The following is a 14043-nucleotide window of genomic DNA, read 5'->3' as shown; positions in this document are numbered from 1 at the left end:
CTGGACCTAATTTATCCCTGAAATATGATTTTAACTGAAGATAACAGAAAAAGGATGCATTTAAAACTCTAAATGTATTCCTCATTTGTTCAAATGCCATAAATTGTCCCTGCTCAAAACAATCTGATATATTTGATCTTACAATGAGACCAAGTTTCTAGAATCAATTGTTAATAGAATTAATTGATTTTTAAGCTCATGTTAGGGTGAAAGGCCTCCCCTAACACAAATTTGACCATTGAGTTTATTCCTAATTGCAATGTTTTATTAAGGGGCTTCCTTAGGACCAAATAGTAATTTAGAATTCCATTTGTATATAAAAAATTCTGCTATCTTCTCACCAACCTTGTGCAGTTCCAATTTACTCAAGATGACTAGTCTTCTGTCAAAGAACCATAGAACACTGCAGCACAGAAAACAGGCCATTCTGCCCTTCTAATCTGTGCCAACCATTGTTCAGCTAGTCCCAACAACCTGCTTCCATTCCATATCTCTCCAGACATCTCCCATCCACATATCTATCCAACTTATTCTTAAAACTCAAGATAGAGTCTGCACGTACATCAAATGGCAGCTCATTCCGTACTCCCACCACTGAGTGAAGAGCTTCCCCCTAATGTTCCCCTAAAACTTTCCCCTTTCAACCTAAAGCCATGTCCATTTATCTCTCCTAATCTCAGTGGAAAGAGACTACTCTCATTTACTGTTTATACCCTTCATAATTTTGTAAACCTCCATCAAAATTCCCCTTATTCTTCTTCGTTCAAAGGAATGAAGTCCTAATCTGTTTAATAAACTCCTGAAGTCCTGGCAACATCTGAGTAAATATTCTCTACACTCTTTCAAACTTATTGATGTCCTTCCTGTAGTTAGTTAGAACTGCACACAATACTCCAAATTTGGCCTCAACAATGTGTCATACAACTTCAACATAACATTCCAATTCCTATACTCAATAGGATGATTTATAAAGGCCAAGATGCCCAAAGCTTTCTGTACAACCCTGTCCACCAGTGACACCACCTTCAGGGAACAACATACCTGTATCCCCAGGTCTCTTTGCTCCTCCCCATGCCTCAGTGCCTTTTCATTTACAGTGTACATCCTTCCTTGATTTGCTCTTCCAAAATGCAAATCTCACACTTGCCTGCATTAAACTTCATCCATTTCCTGACCCATTCTCCCAGTTGTCCAGATCCCTCTGCAAGCTTTGGAAATCTTCCTCACTGTACACATCTCCTAACCTTGTGTCATCAGCAAACTTGCTGATCCAATTTCCCACATTATCATCCTGATCATTGATTATAGACAGTAAACAACAATCCCAACACAGATCCTTGAGGCACACCACTAGTCACAGGCCTCCAGTCTGAGAAGCAACCATCCACTACAACTCTTCTCCCAGACAGACAATTTCAAATCCAGTTTACAAACCCACCTAGTGCCTTAACCTTCTGAACTAACCTCCCATGTGGGTCCTTGTCAAATGGCTTACTAAAGTCTATATAACATCCACAGCCTTTCTTTCATTAAACTTCTTGGTAACTTTCTCAAAAAAGTCTACAGGATTGGTGAAACATGACGTACCACACACAAAGCTATGCTAACTGTTCAAATACCTATATATCCTCTCTCTGACCTTCAAATAATTTGCCTATTACTGACATCAGGCTCACTGGCCTATAGTTACTTGGTTTATTTTTGGAGCCTTTATTAAACAGCAGGACAACTCAAGCTATTCTCAAATCCTCCAGCACCTCTCCCATGGCCAAGGACATTTTGAAGATATCAGTCAGAGCCCCTACAATTTCTAGACTAGTCTCCCTCAAGGTCTGAAGGAATATCATATCCAGCCCAAGGGATTTGTCTACCTTTATTCACTGTAAATCAGTAATCTCCACAAGTTTCATGACACTTCTATTTGTTTCCCTTCCATCTCTATACACTATACCAGTTTCCTGAGTAAATACTGAAGCAAAAACTTAAAGATCTCCCAAATTCCTTAAGGCTATGTAATGATATGGTTATATGTATTGGCTGGCCCACCCTCCTGATGACATCCTTTCCTAGATTCCTCCCATGTGACCCAGGCCATAAAGGTCAAGTCCCCTCTTCCTCTCATTTCCCGCCTTAACCCAGGCCAGCAATCTCTACTGTAATAAAGCCTATTGTTCCCCTCAGTCTTTGTCTTTGCATTAGTGGGGCAACTGGTAGTGCCCAACAGGCTACATGCATAGTTGACCACTAATCTTCTAGGGGGACTTATTTTTATCCCTTGTTATCTATACTTACAGAAACCCTTTGGGTTTACATTCACATCATCTGCCAAAGCACCCTCATGCCTTCCTGATTTCTTTCTTTAACATTCTTACATTTTCTCTACCCTGCAAGTACCTCATTTGCTCCTTGTTGTTTATACACCTCTATTCTTAATCATATCATCAATATCCCTTGAAAACCAAGGCTCCCTATGCCACTAATTTTGCCTTTAATCCTGATATGAACATGCAAACTCTGCACCATCAAAATCTTACCCCTGAATGCCTTTCACTTGCCAGACACATCCTTGCCAGAAAACAGCTTATTCCAATTGACTCCTCAGAGATCCTCTCTTATTTCCACAAATTTGGCTTTTCTCCAATTTAGAACCTCAACTCAAGGACCAGACCTGTCCCGATCTTTAACTTGAACCTAATGACATTATGGTCACTGGACCCAAAATGCTCACCTACACAGACTTCTGCCACCTGACCTGCCTGGTTCCCTATCTAGTATTGCATCTTCTCTCATTGGTACCTTGTATATTGCTTTAGAAAACTTTCCTGTACACATTTGACAAACTTCAAACTCCATCTAGACCTTTTACTGTATTAGAGTCCATTCAATATGTAGAAAGTTAATGTCTCCTATCATCACAACTTTAGTTTCTTACAATAGTCTGCTATCTCCCAACAGATTTGCATCGCCAATTCTCTTGGACTATTGTGCAGTCTATAATCCAAGCTTTATAGTGTGCTCACACCTTCCCCATTCCTTAGCTCTACCCATATGGCCCTATAGGCAAGTCCAGTGCTATACTGTCTATGCACAGCTGTGATATTTTTCCTGACTAGCAATGCCACTGTCCCCCTTTCATTTTCCCCCTCCATCACATCTGAAACATTAAAACCGCAGAACATTGAGCCTCCAGTCCTTCCCCTCCTGCAACCATCTCACTAATAGCAATAACATCATAATCACATATGCAAATCCATACACTAGACTCTCTGCCTTGCCAACAACACTCCTCACATTGAAATAGATGCTTCTGAGATCATTTCTTTCAAGTACAAATTTCTGCTCTGTGCCTTTATAAGCAGTTCTCGCATGACTCTTACCATCCTTCACCTCACTGTTTGCTCTATCACTGTTCCCCTCCCCTTGCAAATCTAGTTTAAACTCCCTGGAGCAGCACCAGCAAACCTACCCATAAGGAAGCTAGTCCCCCTCTAGTTCAGATGCAAACCATTTGATGGGAACAAGTCCCAACTACCCTGGAACAAAGCTCAAGTATCCAGAAACATGAAGTCTTCCCTCCTGGATCATCTCTTTAGTTGCATTATCTTCCCATTTCTAGCTTCTCTAGCACATGGAACAAGTAGCAACCAGAGCTCAACATCCTGGAGGTTGTGTGTTTCAAATTTGCACCCAACTCCCTAAACTCTCCTAAGCAAGACCTCCTCACCCTTCCTGCACATCATTGGTCTCTACATGGACCACAACATCTAGCTGTTCACTCTCCCTCCTCAGAATCAAGAGAACTCAATCCAAGAGATCTCAGAACCTGGCACCAAGGACCATCTGAGATTCTTGTTTTCTCCCACAGAACCACTTATCTATCCCCCTAATTACCAAATCTCCCCCCCCCCCACTATCACTACTCTATTCTTCCCTCCCTGTTGCCCTTCTGAGGAAAAAGTCCAGTCTTTGTGTCAGAGATGTGACCACAACTTGTCCCTGGTAGGTCATCCTTACCAACAATATCCAAAACAGTATACCTAATACTGATGGGAACAACCACAGGGGTAATCTGCTCCTTATACTTCTCCCCCAACAGTCATCCAGTTTCCTACCTCCTGACTCCTAGGTGCAACTGCCTCCTTAAAATCCTCTATATCTGCCTTCCAGATGATCCAAGATTCATACAGCTGCAGTTCCATTTCCCTAACTCAGTTCATCAGAAACTTCAACTGGATGTACCTTCTCCAGGGGTAGTCATCAGCAACAAACATATTATTCTCAACTTTCCACATCCTGTAGTCAGAACACTGGACTACCCTAACTGTTGCCTTCAATTCTTCAGTTAATTAAATAGCATAATTAAAGAAACTTACTGCTGTCACTCAGTAGAGGAGCAAACTGATCCTCTACTGGACAAAGCCACAATGTCCTTCTCCAAGCCACAATGTCCTTCTCCAAGCCACAATGTCCTTCTCCAAGCCACAATGTCCTTCTCCAAGCCACAATGTCCTTCTCCAAGCCACAATGTCCTTCTCCAAGCCACAATGTCCTTCTCCAAGCCACAATGTCCTTCTCCAAGCCACAATGTCCTTCTCCAAGCCACAATGTCCTTCTCCAAGCCACAATGTCCTTCTCCAAGCCACAATGTCCTTCTCCAAGCCACAATGTCCTTCTCCAAGCCACAATGTCCTTCTCCAAGCCACAATGTCCTTCTCCAAGCCACAATGTCCTTCTCCAAGCCACAATGTCCTTCTCCAAGCCACAATGTCCTTCTCCAAGCCACAATGTCCTTCTCCAAGCCACAATGTCCTTCTCCAAGCCACAATGTCCTTCTCCAAGCCACAATGTCCTTCTCCAAGCCACAATGTCCTTCTCCAAGCCACAATGTCCTTCTCCAAGCCACAATGTCCTTCTCCAAGCCACAATGTCCTTCTCCAAGCCACAATGTCCTTCTCCAAGCCACAATGTCCTTCTCCAAGCCACAATGTCCTTCTCCAAGCCACAATGTCCTTCTCCAAGCCACAATGTCCTTCTCCAAGCCACAATGTCCTTCTCCAAGCCACAATGTCCTTCTCCAAGCCACAATGTCCTTCTCCAAGCCACAATGTCCTTCTCCAAGCCACAATGTCCTTCTCCAAGCCACAATGTCCTTCTCCAAGCCACAATGTCCTTCTCCAAGCCACAATGTCCTTCTCCAAGCCACAATGTCCTTCTCCAAGCCACAATGTCCTTCTCCAAGCCACAATGTCCTTCTCCAAGCCACAATGTCCTTCTCCAAGCCACAATGTCCTTCTCCAAGCCACAATGTCCTTCTCCAAGCCACAATGTCCTTCTCCAAGCCACAATGTCCTTCTCCAAGCCACAATGTCCTTCTCCAAGCCACAATGTCCTTCTCCAAGCCACAATGTCCTTCTCCAAGCCACAATGTCCTTCTCCAAGCCACAATGTCACTGGTCACTTTAACAGCTGCCCCTCTTTTTATATGTCCTTATCTATTATCTCAATTGCTCCCTAGCCCTAATAAATTAACTCAATTGCAGCCTCCTGACTCCAATCAAAAAGAGGCAGGTGACAAACTTTGTTTGGGTTGCCCAATAATATTTTTTTTGAAAATCTGGGAGCTTTAATCCTCCCAGTTCATAATTCCAGGCTAATTTATCAATAGAGGCTCTGGGAAACATACCCTTCTACAGAAACTTCCTAATTTATTTATTTAAATTTTGAAAGAATCATTATGATACTAAAGCAGGTAGGTTTTGGAAGATATATTGTAATTTAGGCAATTTATTCATTTTTATACAATTGACCCTACCAATCAAAGTAATTGGAAGAGTTATCCATTTATTTAAATCATCCTCAATTTTCTGAAGCAAAGGAAGATAATTCAATTTGTATAAATTCTGTTGTTAATCTTGATACCTAAATATTTTATCCCATTAAGCAGCCACTTAAATTAAGAATCTCTTTTAACATGATCATAATTCCCTCCCTTAAGTGTCTTAACTTTAATCTCTATTGCCTTTATAGCCTGAGGAAAGTCCTGAAAAATTCCAATTTAGACTGCAATTTTGTGTAATGAACTTACTGGGTCTGTCAGATATATCAGAACACTGTCATGTCAGCAAATAGATTGATTTTATGTGCTTCCAGGTTAACCCTGAAGACTTTTATGTCTGGATCTTAGCAGATAGATTCCATTAATAGTTCAATAGCCAGGTCAAAAATATCTAGTAGACAAGGTTGTCCATTATGTCTAGCCCTTTTTGTATCGGCTTTAAACTTGATCTTGAGTCATACAGAATACCATAGCAGCCCAATTCTTGAGATCAGATGCTTTGCAAGTGTGGGTGACTTTGCACATAATTATTCCACAATAAACATCATAAAAGTAGATAATCTAGCCATTACTACTTGTATGCTTTGGGGAATTTGCTATCCATAAATTAGCTGATGGATTTGCTATTCTACATAGTGGGCCCCTCACAAATGAATGTCATTGACAGTAAATTGGATAACCTGAGCTATAGACAGATGCTATATTGAAATACAAATGTAAATTTAGAAAACAGGCTGAAATGTGTCCCTACTAAAATAAATATTCATGGAACAACATGATACATTGTGTACACCTGTTCTTTCTTCTTTGGCTTGGCTTCGCGGACGAAGATTTATGGAGGGGGTAAAAAGTCCACGTCAACTGCAGGCTCGTTTGTGGCTGACAAGTCCGATGCGGGACAGGCAGACACGATTGCAGCGGTTGCAAGGGAAAATTTGTTGGTTGGGGTTGGGTGTTGGGTTTTTCCTCCTTTGCCTTTTGTCAGTGAGGTGGGCTCTGCGGTCTTCTTCAAAGGAGGTTGCTGCCCGCCAAACTGTGAGGCGCCAAAATGCACGGTTTGAGGCATTATCAGCCCACTGGCGGTGGTCAATGTGGCAGGCACCAAGAGATTTCTTTAGGCAGTCCTTGTACCTTTTCTTTGGTGCACCTCTGTCACGGTGGCCAGTGGAGATCTCGCCATATAACACGATCTTGGGAAGGCGATGGTCCTCCATTCTGGAGATGTGACCCATCCAGCGCAGCTGGATCTTCAGCAGCGTGGACTCGATGCTGTCTACCTCTGCCATCTCGAGTACTTCGACGTTAGGGGTGTAAGCGCTCCAATGAATGTTGAGGATGGAGCGGAGACAACGCTGGTGGAAGCGTTCTAGGAGCCGTAGGTGGTGCCGGTAGAGGACCCATGATTCGGAGCCGAACAAGAGTGTGGGTATGACAACGGCTCTGTATATGCTTATCTTTGTGAGGTTTTTCAGTTGGTTGTTTTTCCAGACTCTTTTGTGTAGTCTTCCAAAGGCGCTATTTGCCTTGGCGAGTCTGTTGTCTATCTCATTGTCGATCCTTGCATCTGATGAAATGGTGCAGCCGAGATAGGTAAACTGGTTGACCGTTTTGAGTTTTGTGTGCCCGATGGAGATGTGGGGGGGCTGGTAGTCATGGTGGGGAGCTGGCTGATGGAGGACCTCAGTTTTCTTCAGGCTGACTTCCAGGCCAAACATTTTGGCAGTTTCCGCAAAGCAGGACGTCAAGCGCTGAAGAGCTGGCTCTGAATGGGCAACTAAAGCGGCATCATCTGCAAAGAGTAGTTCACGGTCAAGTTTCTCTTGTGTGTTGGTGTGAGCTTGCAGGCGCCTCAGATTGAAGAGACTGCCATCCGTGCGGTACCGGATGTAAACAGCGTCTTCATTGTTGGGGTCTTTCATGGCTTGGTTCAGCATCATGCTGAAGAAGATTGAAAAGAGGGTTGGTGCGAGAACACAGCCTTGCTTCACGCCATTGTTAATGGAGAAGGGTTCAGAGAGCTCATTGCTGTATCTGACCCGACCTTGTTGGTTTTCGTGCAGTTGGATAATCATGTTGAGGAACTTTGGGGGACATCCGATGCGCTCTAGTATTTGCCAAAACAAAGGTTCAGTTTTCTTTTCCAGTTCTCTGCAGTGGGGTCAAAATCTTTCCCAAGCATGTAATTTTCATATGCAAAACTGGATGGAAAATGAATTTGCATTTTCAAGGGCACAGGCGATTAAGTACCCACGCAATAACCACAACATGTGCACCATACTTCAATACTTTTAATATATCTGCATTTCAAACATCAAAGAACACTCCACACTATGAGTCATTGATGAGTTTAAAAACAGATGACAAATTAATTGGAGCTCTGGAAGAATAGGAACACTCAGAGAAGCACCTCTGGTGCCTGAACTGTAAAGAAAAGAGTGTGCCTGATGATCTCAAAAACACTTTAATTATCACCACCATCAAGATAGGACACCACGTGACTACTTGCAATTGTTATTCTTTTTTCTTCTTTTCTTTGGCTTGGCTTCGTGGACGAAGATTTATGGAGGGGGTAAAAAGTCCACGTCAGCTGCAGGCTCGTTTGTGGCTGACAAGTCCGATGCGGGACAGGCAGACACGGTTGCAGCGGTTGCAGGTGAAAATTGGTTGGTTGGGGTTGGGTGTTGGGTTTTTCCTCCTTTGCCTTTTGTCAGTGAGGTGGGCTCTGCGGTCTTCTTCAAAGGAGGTTGCTGCCCGCCAAACTGTGAGGCGCCCAGATGCACGGTTTGAGGCGTTATCAGCCCACTGGCGGTGGTCAATGTGGCAGGCACCAAGAGATTTCTTTAAGCAGTCCTTGTACCTTTTCTTTGGTGCACCTCTGTCACGGTGGCCAGTGGAGAGCTCGCCATATAACACGATCTTGGGAAGGCGATGGTCTTCCATTCTGGAGACGTGACCCATCCAGCGCAGCTGGATCTTCAGCAGCGTGGACTCGATGCTGTCGACCTCTGCCATCTCGCTCCTAGAACGCTTCCACCAGCGTTGTCTCCGCTCCATCCTCAACATCCATTGGAGCGCTTTCATCCCTAACGTCGAAGTTACAGCTAATTTTACTATAACTGGCTTAATCTAACAATTTGATAGTCCTACGTGAAATACACAACTTTGTAGGCCATGGATAGGTGGAAAGTAATTTTTAGTTGGGTCTTTTCCTGAAATTGGGATGGCAGAGAACAGGTACTCCTGCCCAATCCCTTCTGAAAACCAAGCTAATTATTTATTAGAAACATCTTCCTGCAGAAGCAGAAGGAGCAGGAGTTCTCCTCAACTCCCCAGAAGCTGAGCAATGAGTCGGATAGATTTGAAAGGCAGGATGCGGTCATAGAAGAAGGGGCTTTTATTCAAAGCTGAGGTGTATAAATATTTTTTCTCAAAGATAGCAGATCTCTGGAATCCCCCATCCTGTAGGTATGAAGGCCAGATTACTGGATGGATTTAAACAGAAAGTAGATATATTTTTGAAAGATTGAGGGTGGAAGTGGCACTTTGTGAATGTCTTTTCCTGTCCTGTGGGTCCCAGTAGGTTTGTTGCAGAAACTATTTGTTTCCTCTTGAATTCATATGTGCGAGTTCTTAAGACAACACATGGATGATGGAAAAGGTTCTTTACTTTAAAGTAGTTATGAATAGCACATGAGGCAGGCCACGAGGCTGCACGTCTCCATTACAGATCCAGCATACTGTGTGTCAGTCCCTTGCTGGCAGCCAAGTCTAATCAAACAGTAAGGCATTACTAGTTGCATGCATTGATTACACCACTATCATTACACCACTCATTTGAGCCACTTCTGTGTAGGTACTTCTTCAGGGTTATGTTCCATACTGGACAGTATGTAACCACACACACACACACACACACACACACACACACACACACACACACACACACACACACACACACACACACACACACACACACACACACACACACACACACACACACACACACACACACACACACACACACACACACCAGTAAAGTATTCTGTACTTAATATAGGCTGTGACTTGAGAAGCAAGAAACTGCAGATATTGTAAGCAATTAAACAATGAGAAGCTGGAGGTATTCAGTGGGATAGACAGCATCCACAATGGTTAGTTAGTGTTTTAGGTCAGGACTCTTTTTCATGGCTTAGATGGGAAGGGTAAATAGCAAGCATAAAATGGAAGGGAGATGGATAGAGTCGGGCCAAGAGTTTATGGATACTGGACAGGGGAAATTGTGAAAAGACAGGGGAGTAGGAGTGGAAATCTCCAGAAGGTCGGAGAGAGGGGGAGTAGGGTAATGGCTGGTGAGTAAGCAGCAAGTACTGGAATGGGCTTGGAGAAGGACAGATAGAAGCAGTGGAACCAAATCAGGGCGAGATTACTTGAAAGTTGAAAATTCAACATTCATGTCATTGGGTTGTCAGCTACCCAGATGGAATATATGTTGCAAATTTGCATTTGGCCTCATCCTGCCAATGGAAGAAACTGGAGGACAGACAGGTCTCTGTGGGAATGGGGAGGAATTAAAATGGCTGGAAACCAGGTGTTACATAGACAGTAACCATTTCCTGTTATGTCTGAAGTCACATCCAGCTGTCCATCAACACTGAGGCACCACCCAACCTCTCCAGCCTGCCAATCAGATGTGAGCCCACCAGCCAGAGCACGCACTCGCATTGGCCAAACCCCTACCTCACAGCCTCTGCTGAGCTGGGCAGGTTATAAAACTGTAAAACCTTAGTTTCACTTTCTGTTTACCATGTGGTCACAGGTAGGAGACTAGCAACCCCTTAAGCTAACCAGGGTATTGTTGTAGACACAGTCAATACTGGCATTGTAGCCATACCCCCAATTATCAGGGGTATGGGAGCGTGTATACACCTGTAGGTAGCCCATGTGTAGGGTTCTCTCCTTAATCAGAATCCCCTTTCCCTATGGGTGAATTCTGGGGTCAGAAGCCGGTTGCGTTCCTCCCTCCTCCCTCCTCTCTCCTGGAACTACTTCTGATGCATTTTGCTGCTGGGTTTAGATTCCAACTGCTTATTAATTGCTAACTGTAATTAATTACTAATTACTTTGCTTTGTGCCATTAATTGCTCCTGTTCTGCCACTGTGTTGCTGGTTGAGCCGGCCTGTTTGTTCCAGTGTTAATAAATCCTTTAGTTATCTATTCCCTGTGTCTAGACTCATTTCCTTCTGAACCCAAACAAATCTCAACACAACACCAGGAGTTCCAACTGGTGCATGAGGACCACTTTGTGCACAAAAAAAAGGAGTGATCTGATTCATGTTTGGTTTCACCAGTAGAGAGGAGACTGCATTGCAGAGGGAAAGTGCATTGTTGCTTTTGGAGGTGTGACTTGTGTGATGCAACAACCAATAGGAGTTGAAACTGGGAAGGAGAGAAGCATTGAGTCTGAGGTTACACATGAGTTCTTCTGCAATGGATAAGAATGACGGATCCCATGAGAAGTAAAAGTCATGTAAAATTCTACCTCACCCGAAAGGTCTGTTTTTGTCTCTGAATGGAGGTGAATGAAGAGATGTGATGACCCATCATTGTTTGACACTTCCACCAACTACAATGTGATCCTATTACCATCACACATTCCTCTTTCCTCCCTTTCTGATTTTTTTTAGTGGGTTCACACTCTATTACTCCCTGGTTGATCACTATACCCTCCCCATCCATCCTTCCACAACCCTTAGACACTTCTCACTTCAACCATGGTAGGTGGAAGACCTTCTCTAAAATATTAGCATATGTATAAGAAATAGAGGGCCTGAAATGGATAGCTCTTAGGTCTGATAATGGAAGTCATTTTAAGAATAAAGATCTACAGGAGGTAGAAGCAAGGTTGGGACTGAAACATGCCTTTGGAATGGTGTACCATCCACAATCCCAAGGGAAAGTGGTGAGGATGAACCAAACAATAAAAAGTAAGATCGGGAAGGTACAGGCACGGACCAAACTAAATTGGGTGGATGCGTTGACCCTGGCATTGATGTCAATAAGGAGTTCGGTAAGTTCTGTGACAGGATTTACTCCATATGAACTACAAACAGGGCACCAGTTTCCAGGACCGGGAGCCGGAATTCAGACTACGAAGAATGAGGTAAGCTCAATGGGATGCAAGCTTTATTATGAAAAACTAACGGCTCTGGTGTCAGATTTTTCACAACAGGTCACAAGTCCCAACAGAGAAGGGGAAACACCGATACCTTCAGTCGCGGAGTGGGTTCTGCTAAAGGTCATCAAAAGAAAGTGGTCGGAGCCCAGATGGACAGGACCCTACAGAGTGGTGGAGAGGACGTCCCACGCGGTTCGACTACAAGGAAAAGGCGAGACGTGGTATCATTGGAGTCAGTGTGCAGCAACGGACCCACCGACACGGACACTGGAACAGATTCGAATGGAGGTGACTGAGAACCTGTGAAGCAACCACGGACTAAGAACACTTAACGTCCCTTTTTAAAGAGACTATTGGACTACGGTGACTGTGTATCAGTGGTTGACGGCATAATCGATTTATTGGCATCAAAACAATGAAGGGAGCTGTGATGGACACTATGTGGGGACTATGGGTGATGTTGTTCCTAGCCCTTGAAGCATCTGGAGAAGGAAACAACTGTACAAAGTGTTTGTGGTCAGCCTGGGAGGCCCATAACGAACCGAAACAGTACTTTGCGGATTGGACTGACGTTCCTGAACACTGTGTTGGGGCCCCCACTGAACTGAAGTGTGTTCATAATGGCCAAGTTTGTGAGGTTAAGTTTAACAAGGGGTCGGAGATGCCGGTCCTTGCAAAAACTCCTGAGGTCTTGGTCCCATAAGTTAACTGGTGGTTGGTCTCATTTTCATGAGACCAAAAGGGGGACTGTTGGAATCTAGGGGTTAAAACAGTATGAAATAAATGATTAATTAATAAGTGTATATTTACTGCATGGTTCAGGGAAAAAGGAATGTGATTAAGTGGCAATCACAGCATGGAGCAAAGTTGGCTGAGCAAAATTGTCTGCTCCCAAATACAGGGAGAGGAAATGCATAAAACGATTTAGGAGGAATGCTCAAACTAAAGGAGGTGGTGAGTAGCACAGGAGACACAGGCCAGATCAGAACAAAGAATGGCCTGCAAGAAACAAAGGGAATGGAAAACCAGTCTAGGAGGAAGATTAAGGCAGGAGGAGGTGTTAAAGAGAACAGCAGAAATTGGCCAGACAGGGACAGAATGGTGATTAGAAATATCTGGGGATGAATTAATTTCTGATTCAATCAACAGGATAGTCTGGCTTGGAGGATTAAGATGGGAGTGCTACACCCCAGATATCTGCAAAACAGGAGATGACTTGTGATAACCCCTATGCAAAAAGATCTAGCAAAGGAAGCCAACTTTTGTTCTGTATGATAAGGTTGATCTATATAAACTGAGCCAACTGGACAATAGGGGTCAGTCTTGGGGAGTAGCTCACTGTGCAGGTGACCTATGAACTAATGACTGACCCAGAGCTCTGTTAAGTTTTATTCTTGTGCTGTGTAATAAATTGACTGTTGAACCGAATACCTTCTCCTATCACTTCATTCAAAGAACATGCTGGACTCAGACTACACATAGACTAAATTAAGAGTAAGGTAAAGCCAGAGTCCGACACTCAGCAAAAGCAAAATGGGGTATGTAGATAAGAGAGCAGCTTGCACATATTTGGTTTAATACAAGTAAAAAGTAAAACTGGTGCTACTTGTGGATTGCTGGCAACACCATCCTCACTCTTGATTGACTGCCTGTGTCAGCAGAAGCACCAATGGCATACTTTAACCTTGCCAGCTCCCTTTAAATGGAAGGTGCATTGTTGCTTTTGGAGTTATGACTCGTGTGATACAACAGCCAATTGGAGCTGAAGCTGGGAAAGGGAAAACCAATATCACAAATTAAGTCTGAGGTTGCACATGGGTTCTTCTGCAATGGATAAGAATGAGGATCTCATGATATGAATTCCATAAAATTCAGAGACATCCCCCTTTGCTCTATTACTCCCAAACAGCAGCTTTTCTGCAACTTAACACTTGCTGTTTTTTTTCCCAGTTCTTCAACCTGAAACATCAATTCTCCTTCTCTCCCTCAGATACTGTCTCACCCTCAGTTCAGTTCAGTATTATCACATCA

At 43.6% G+C, this 14043-nt stretch overlaps 1 long non-coding RNA gene across 1 annotated transcript in view; it reads left to right on the top strand.

The window, feature by feature from the left end:
* The window catches only part of LOC138762720 (uncharacterized), a 76232-nt gene extending 62809 nt beyond the window's left edge, over positions 1–13423 (top strand). Inside the window, exon 4 of the long non-coding RNA XR_011357079.1 lies at positions 12053–13423. This is a non-coding gene — a long non-coding RNA (uncharacterized lncRNA). The remainder of the gene's footprint in view (positions 1–12052) is intronic.
* Positions 13424–14043: the final 620 nt, after the last annotated feature.

Source organism: Narcine bancroftii, chromosome 5 (genome assembly GCF_036971445.1).
Source record: "Narcine bancroftii isolate sNarBan1 chromosome 5, sNarBan1.hap1, whole genome shotgun sequence".
NCBI lineage: Eukaryota > Metazoa > Chordata > Chondrichthyes > Torpediniformes > Narcinidae > Narcine > Narcine bancroftii.
Note: the sequence above shows the minus strand (reverse complement) of the source record. Positions and strands in the feature narration are given on the sequence as shown.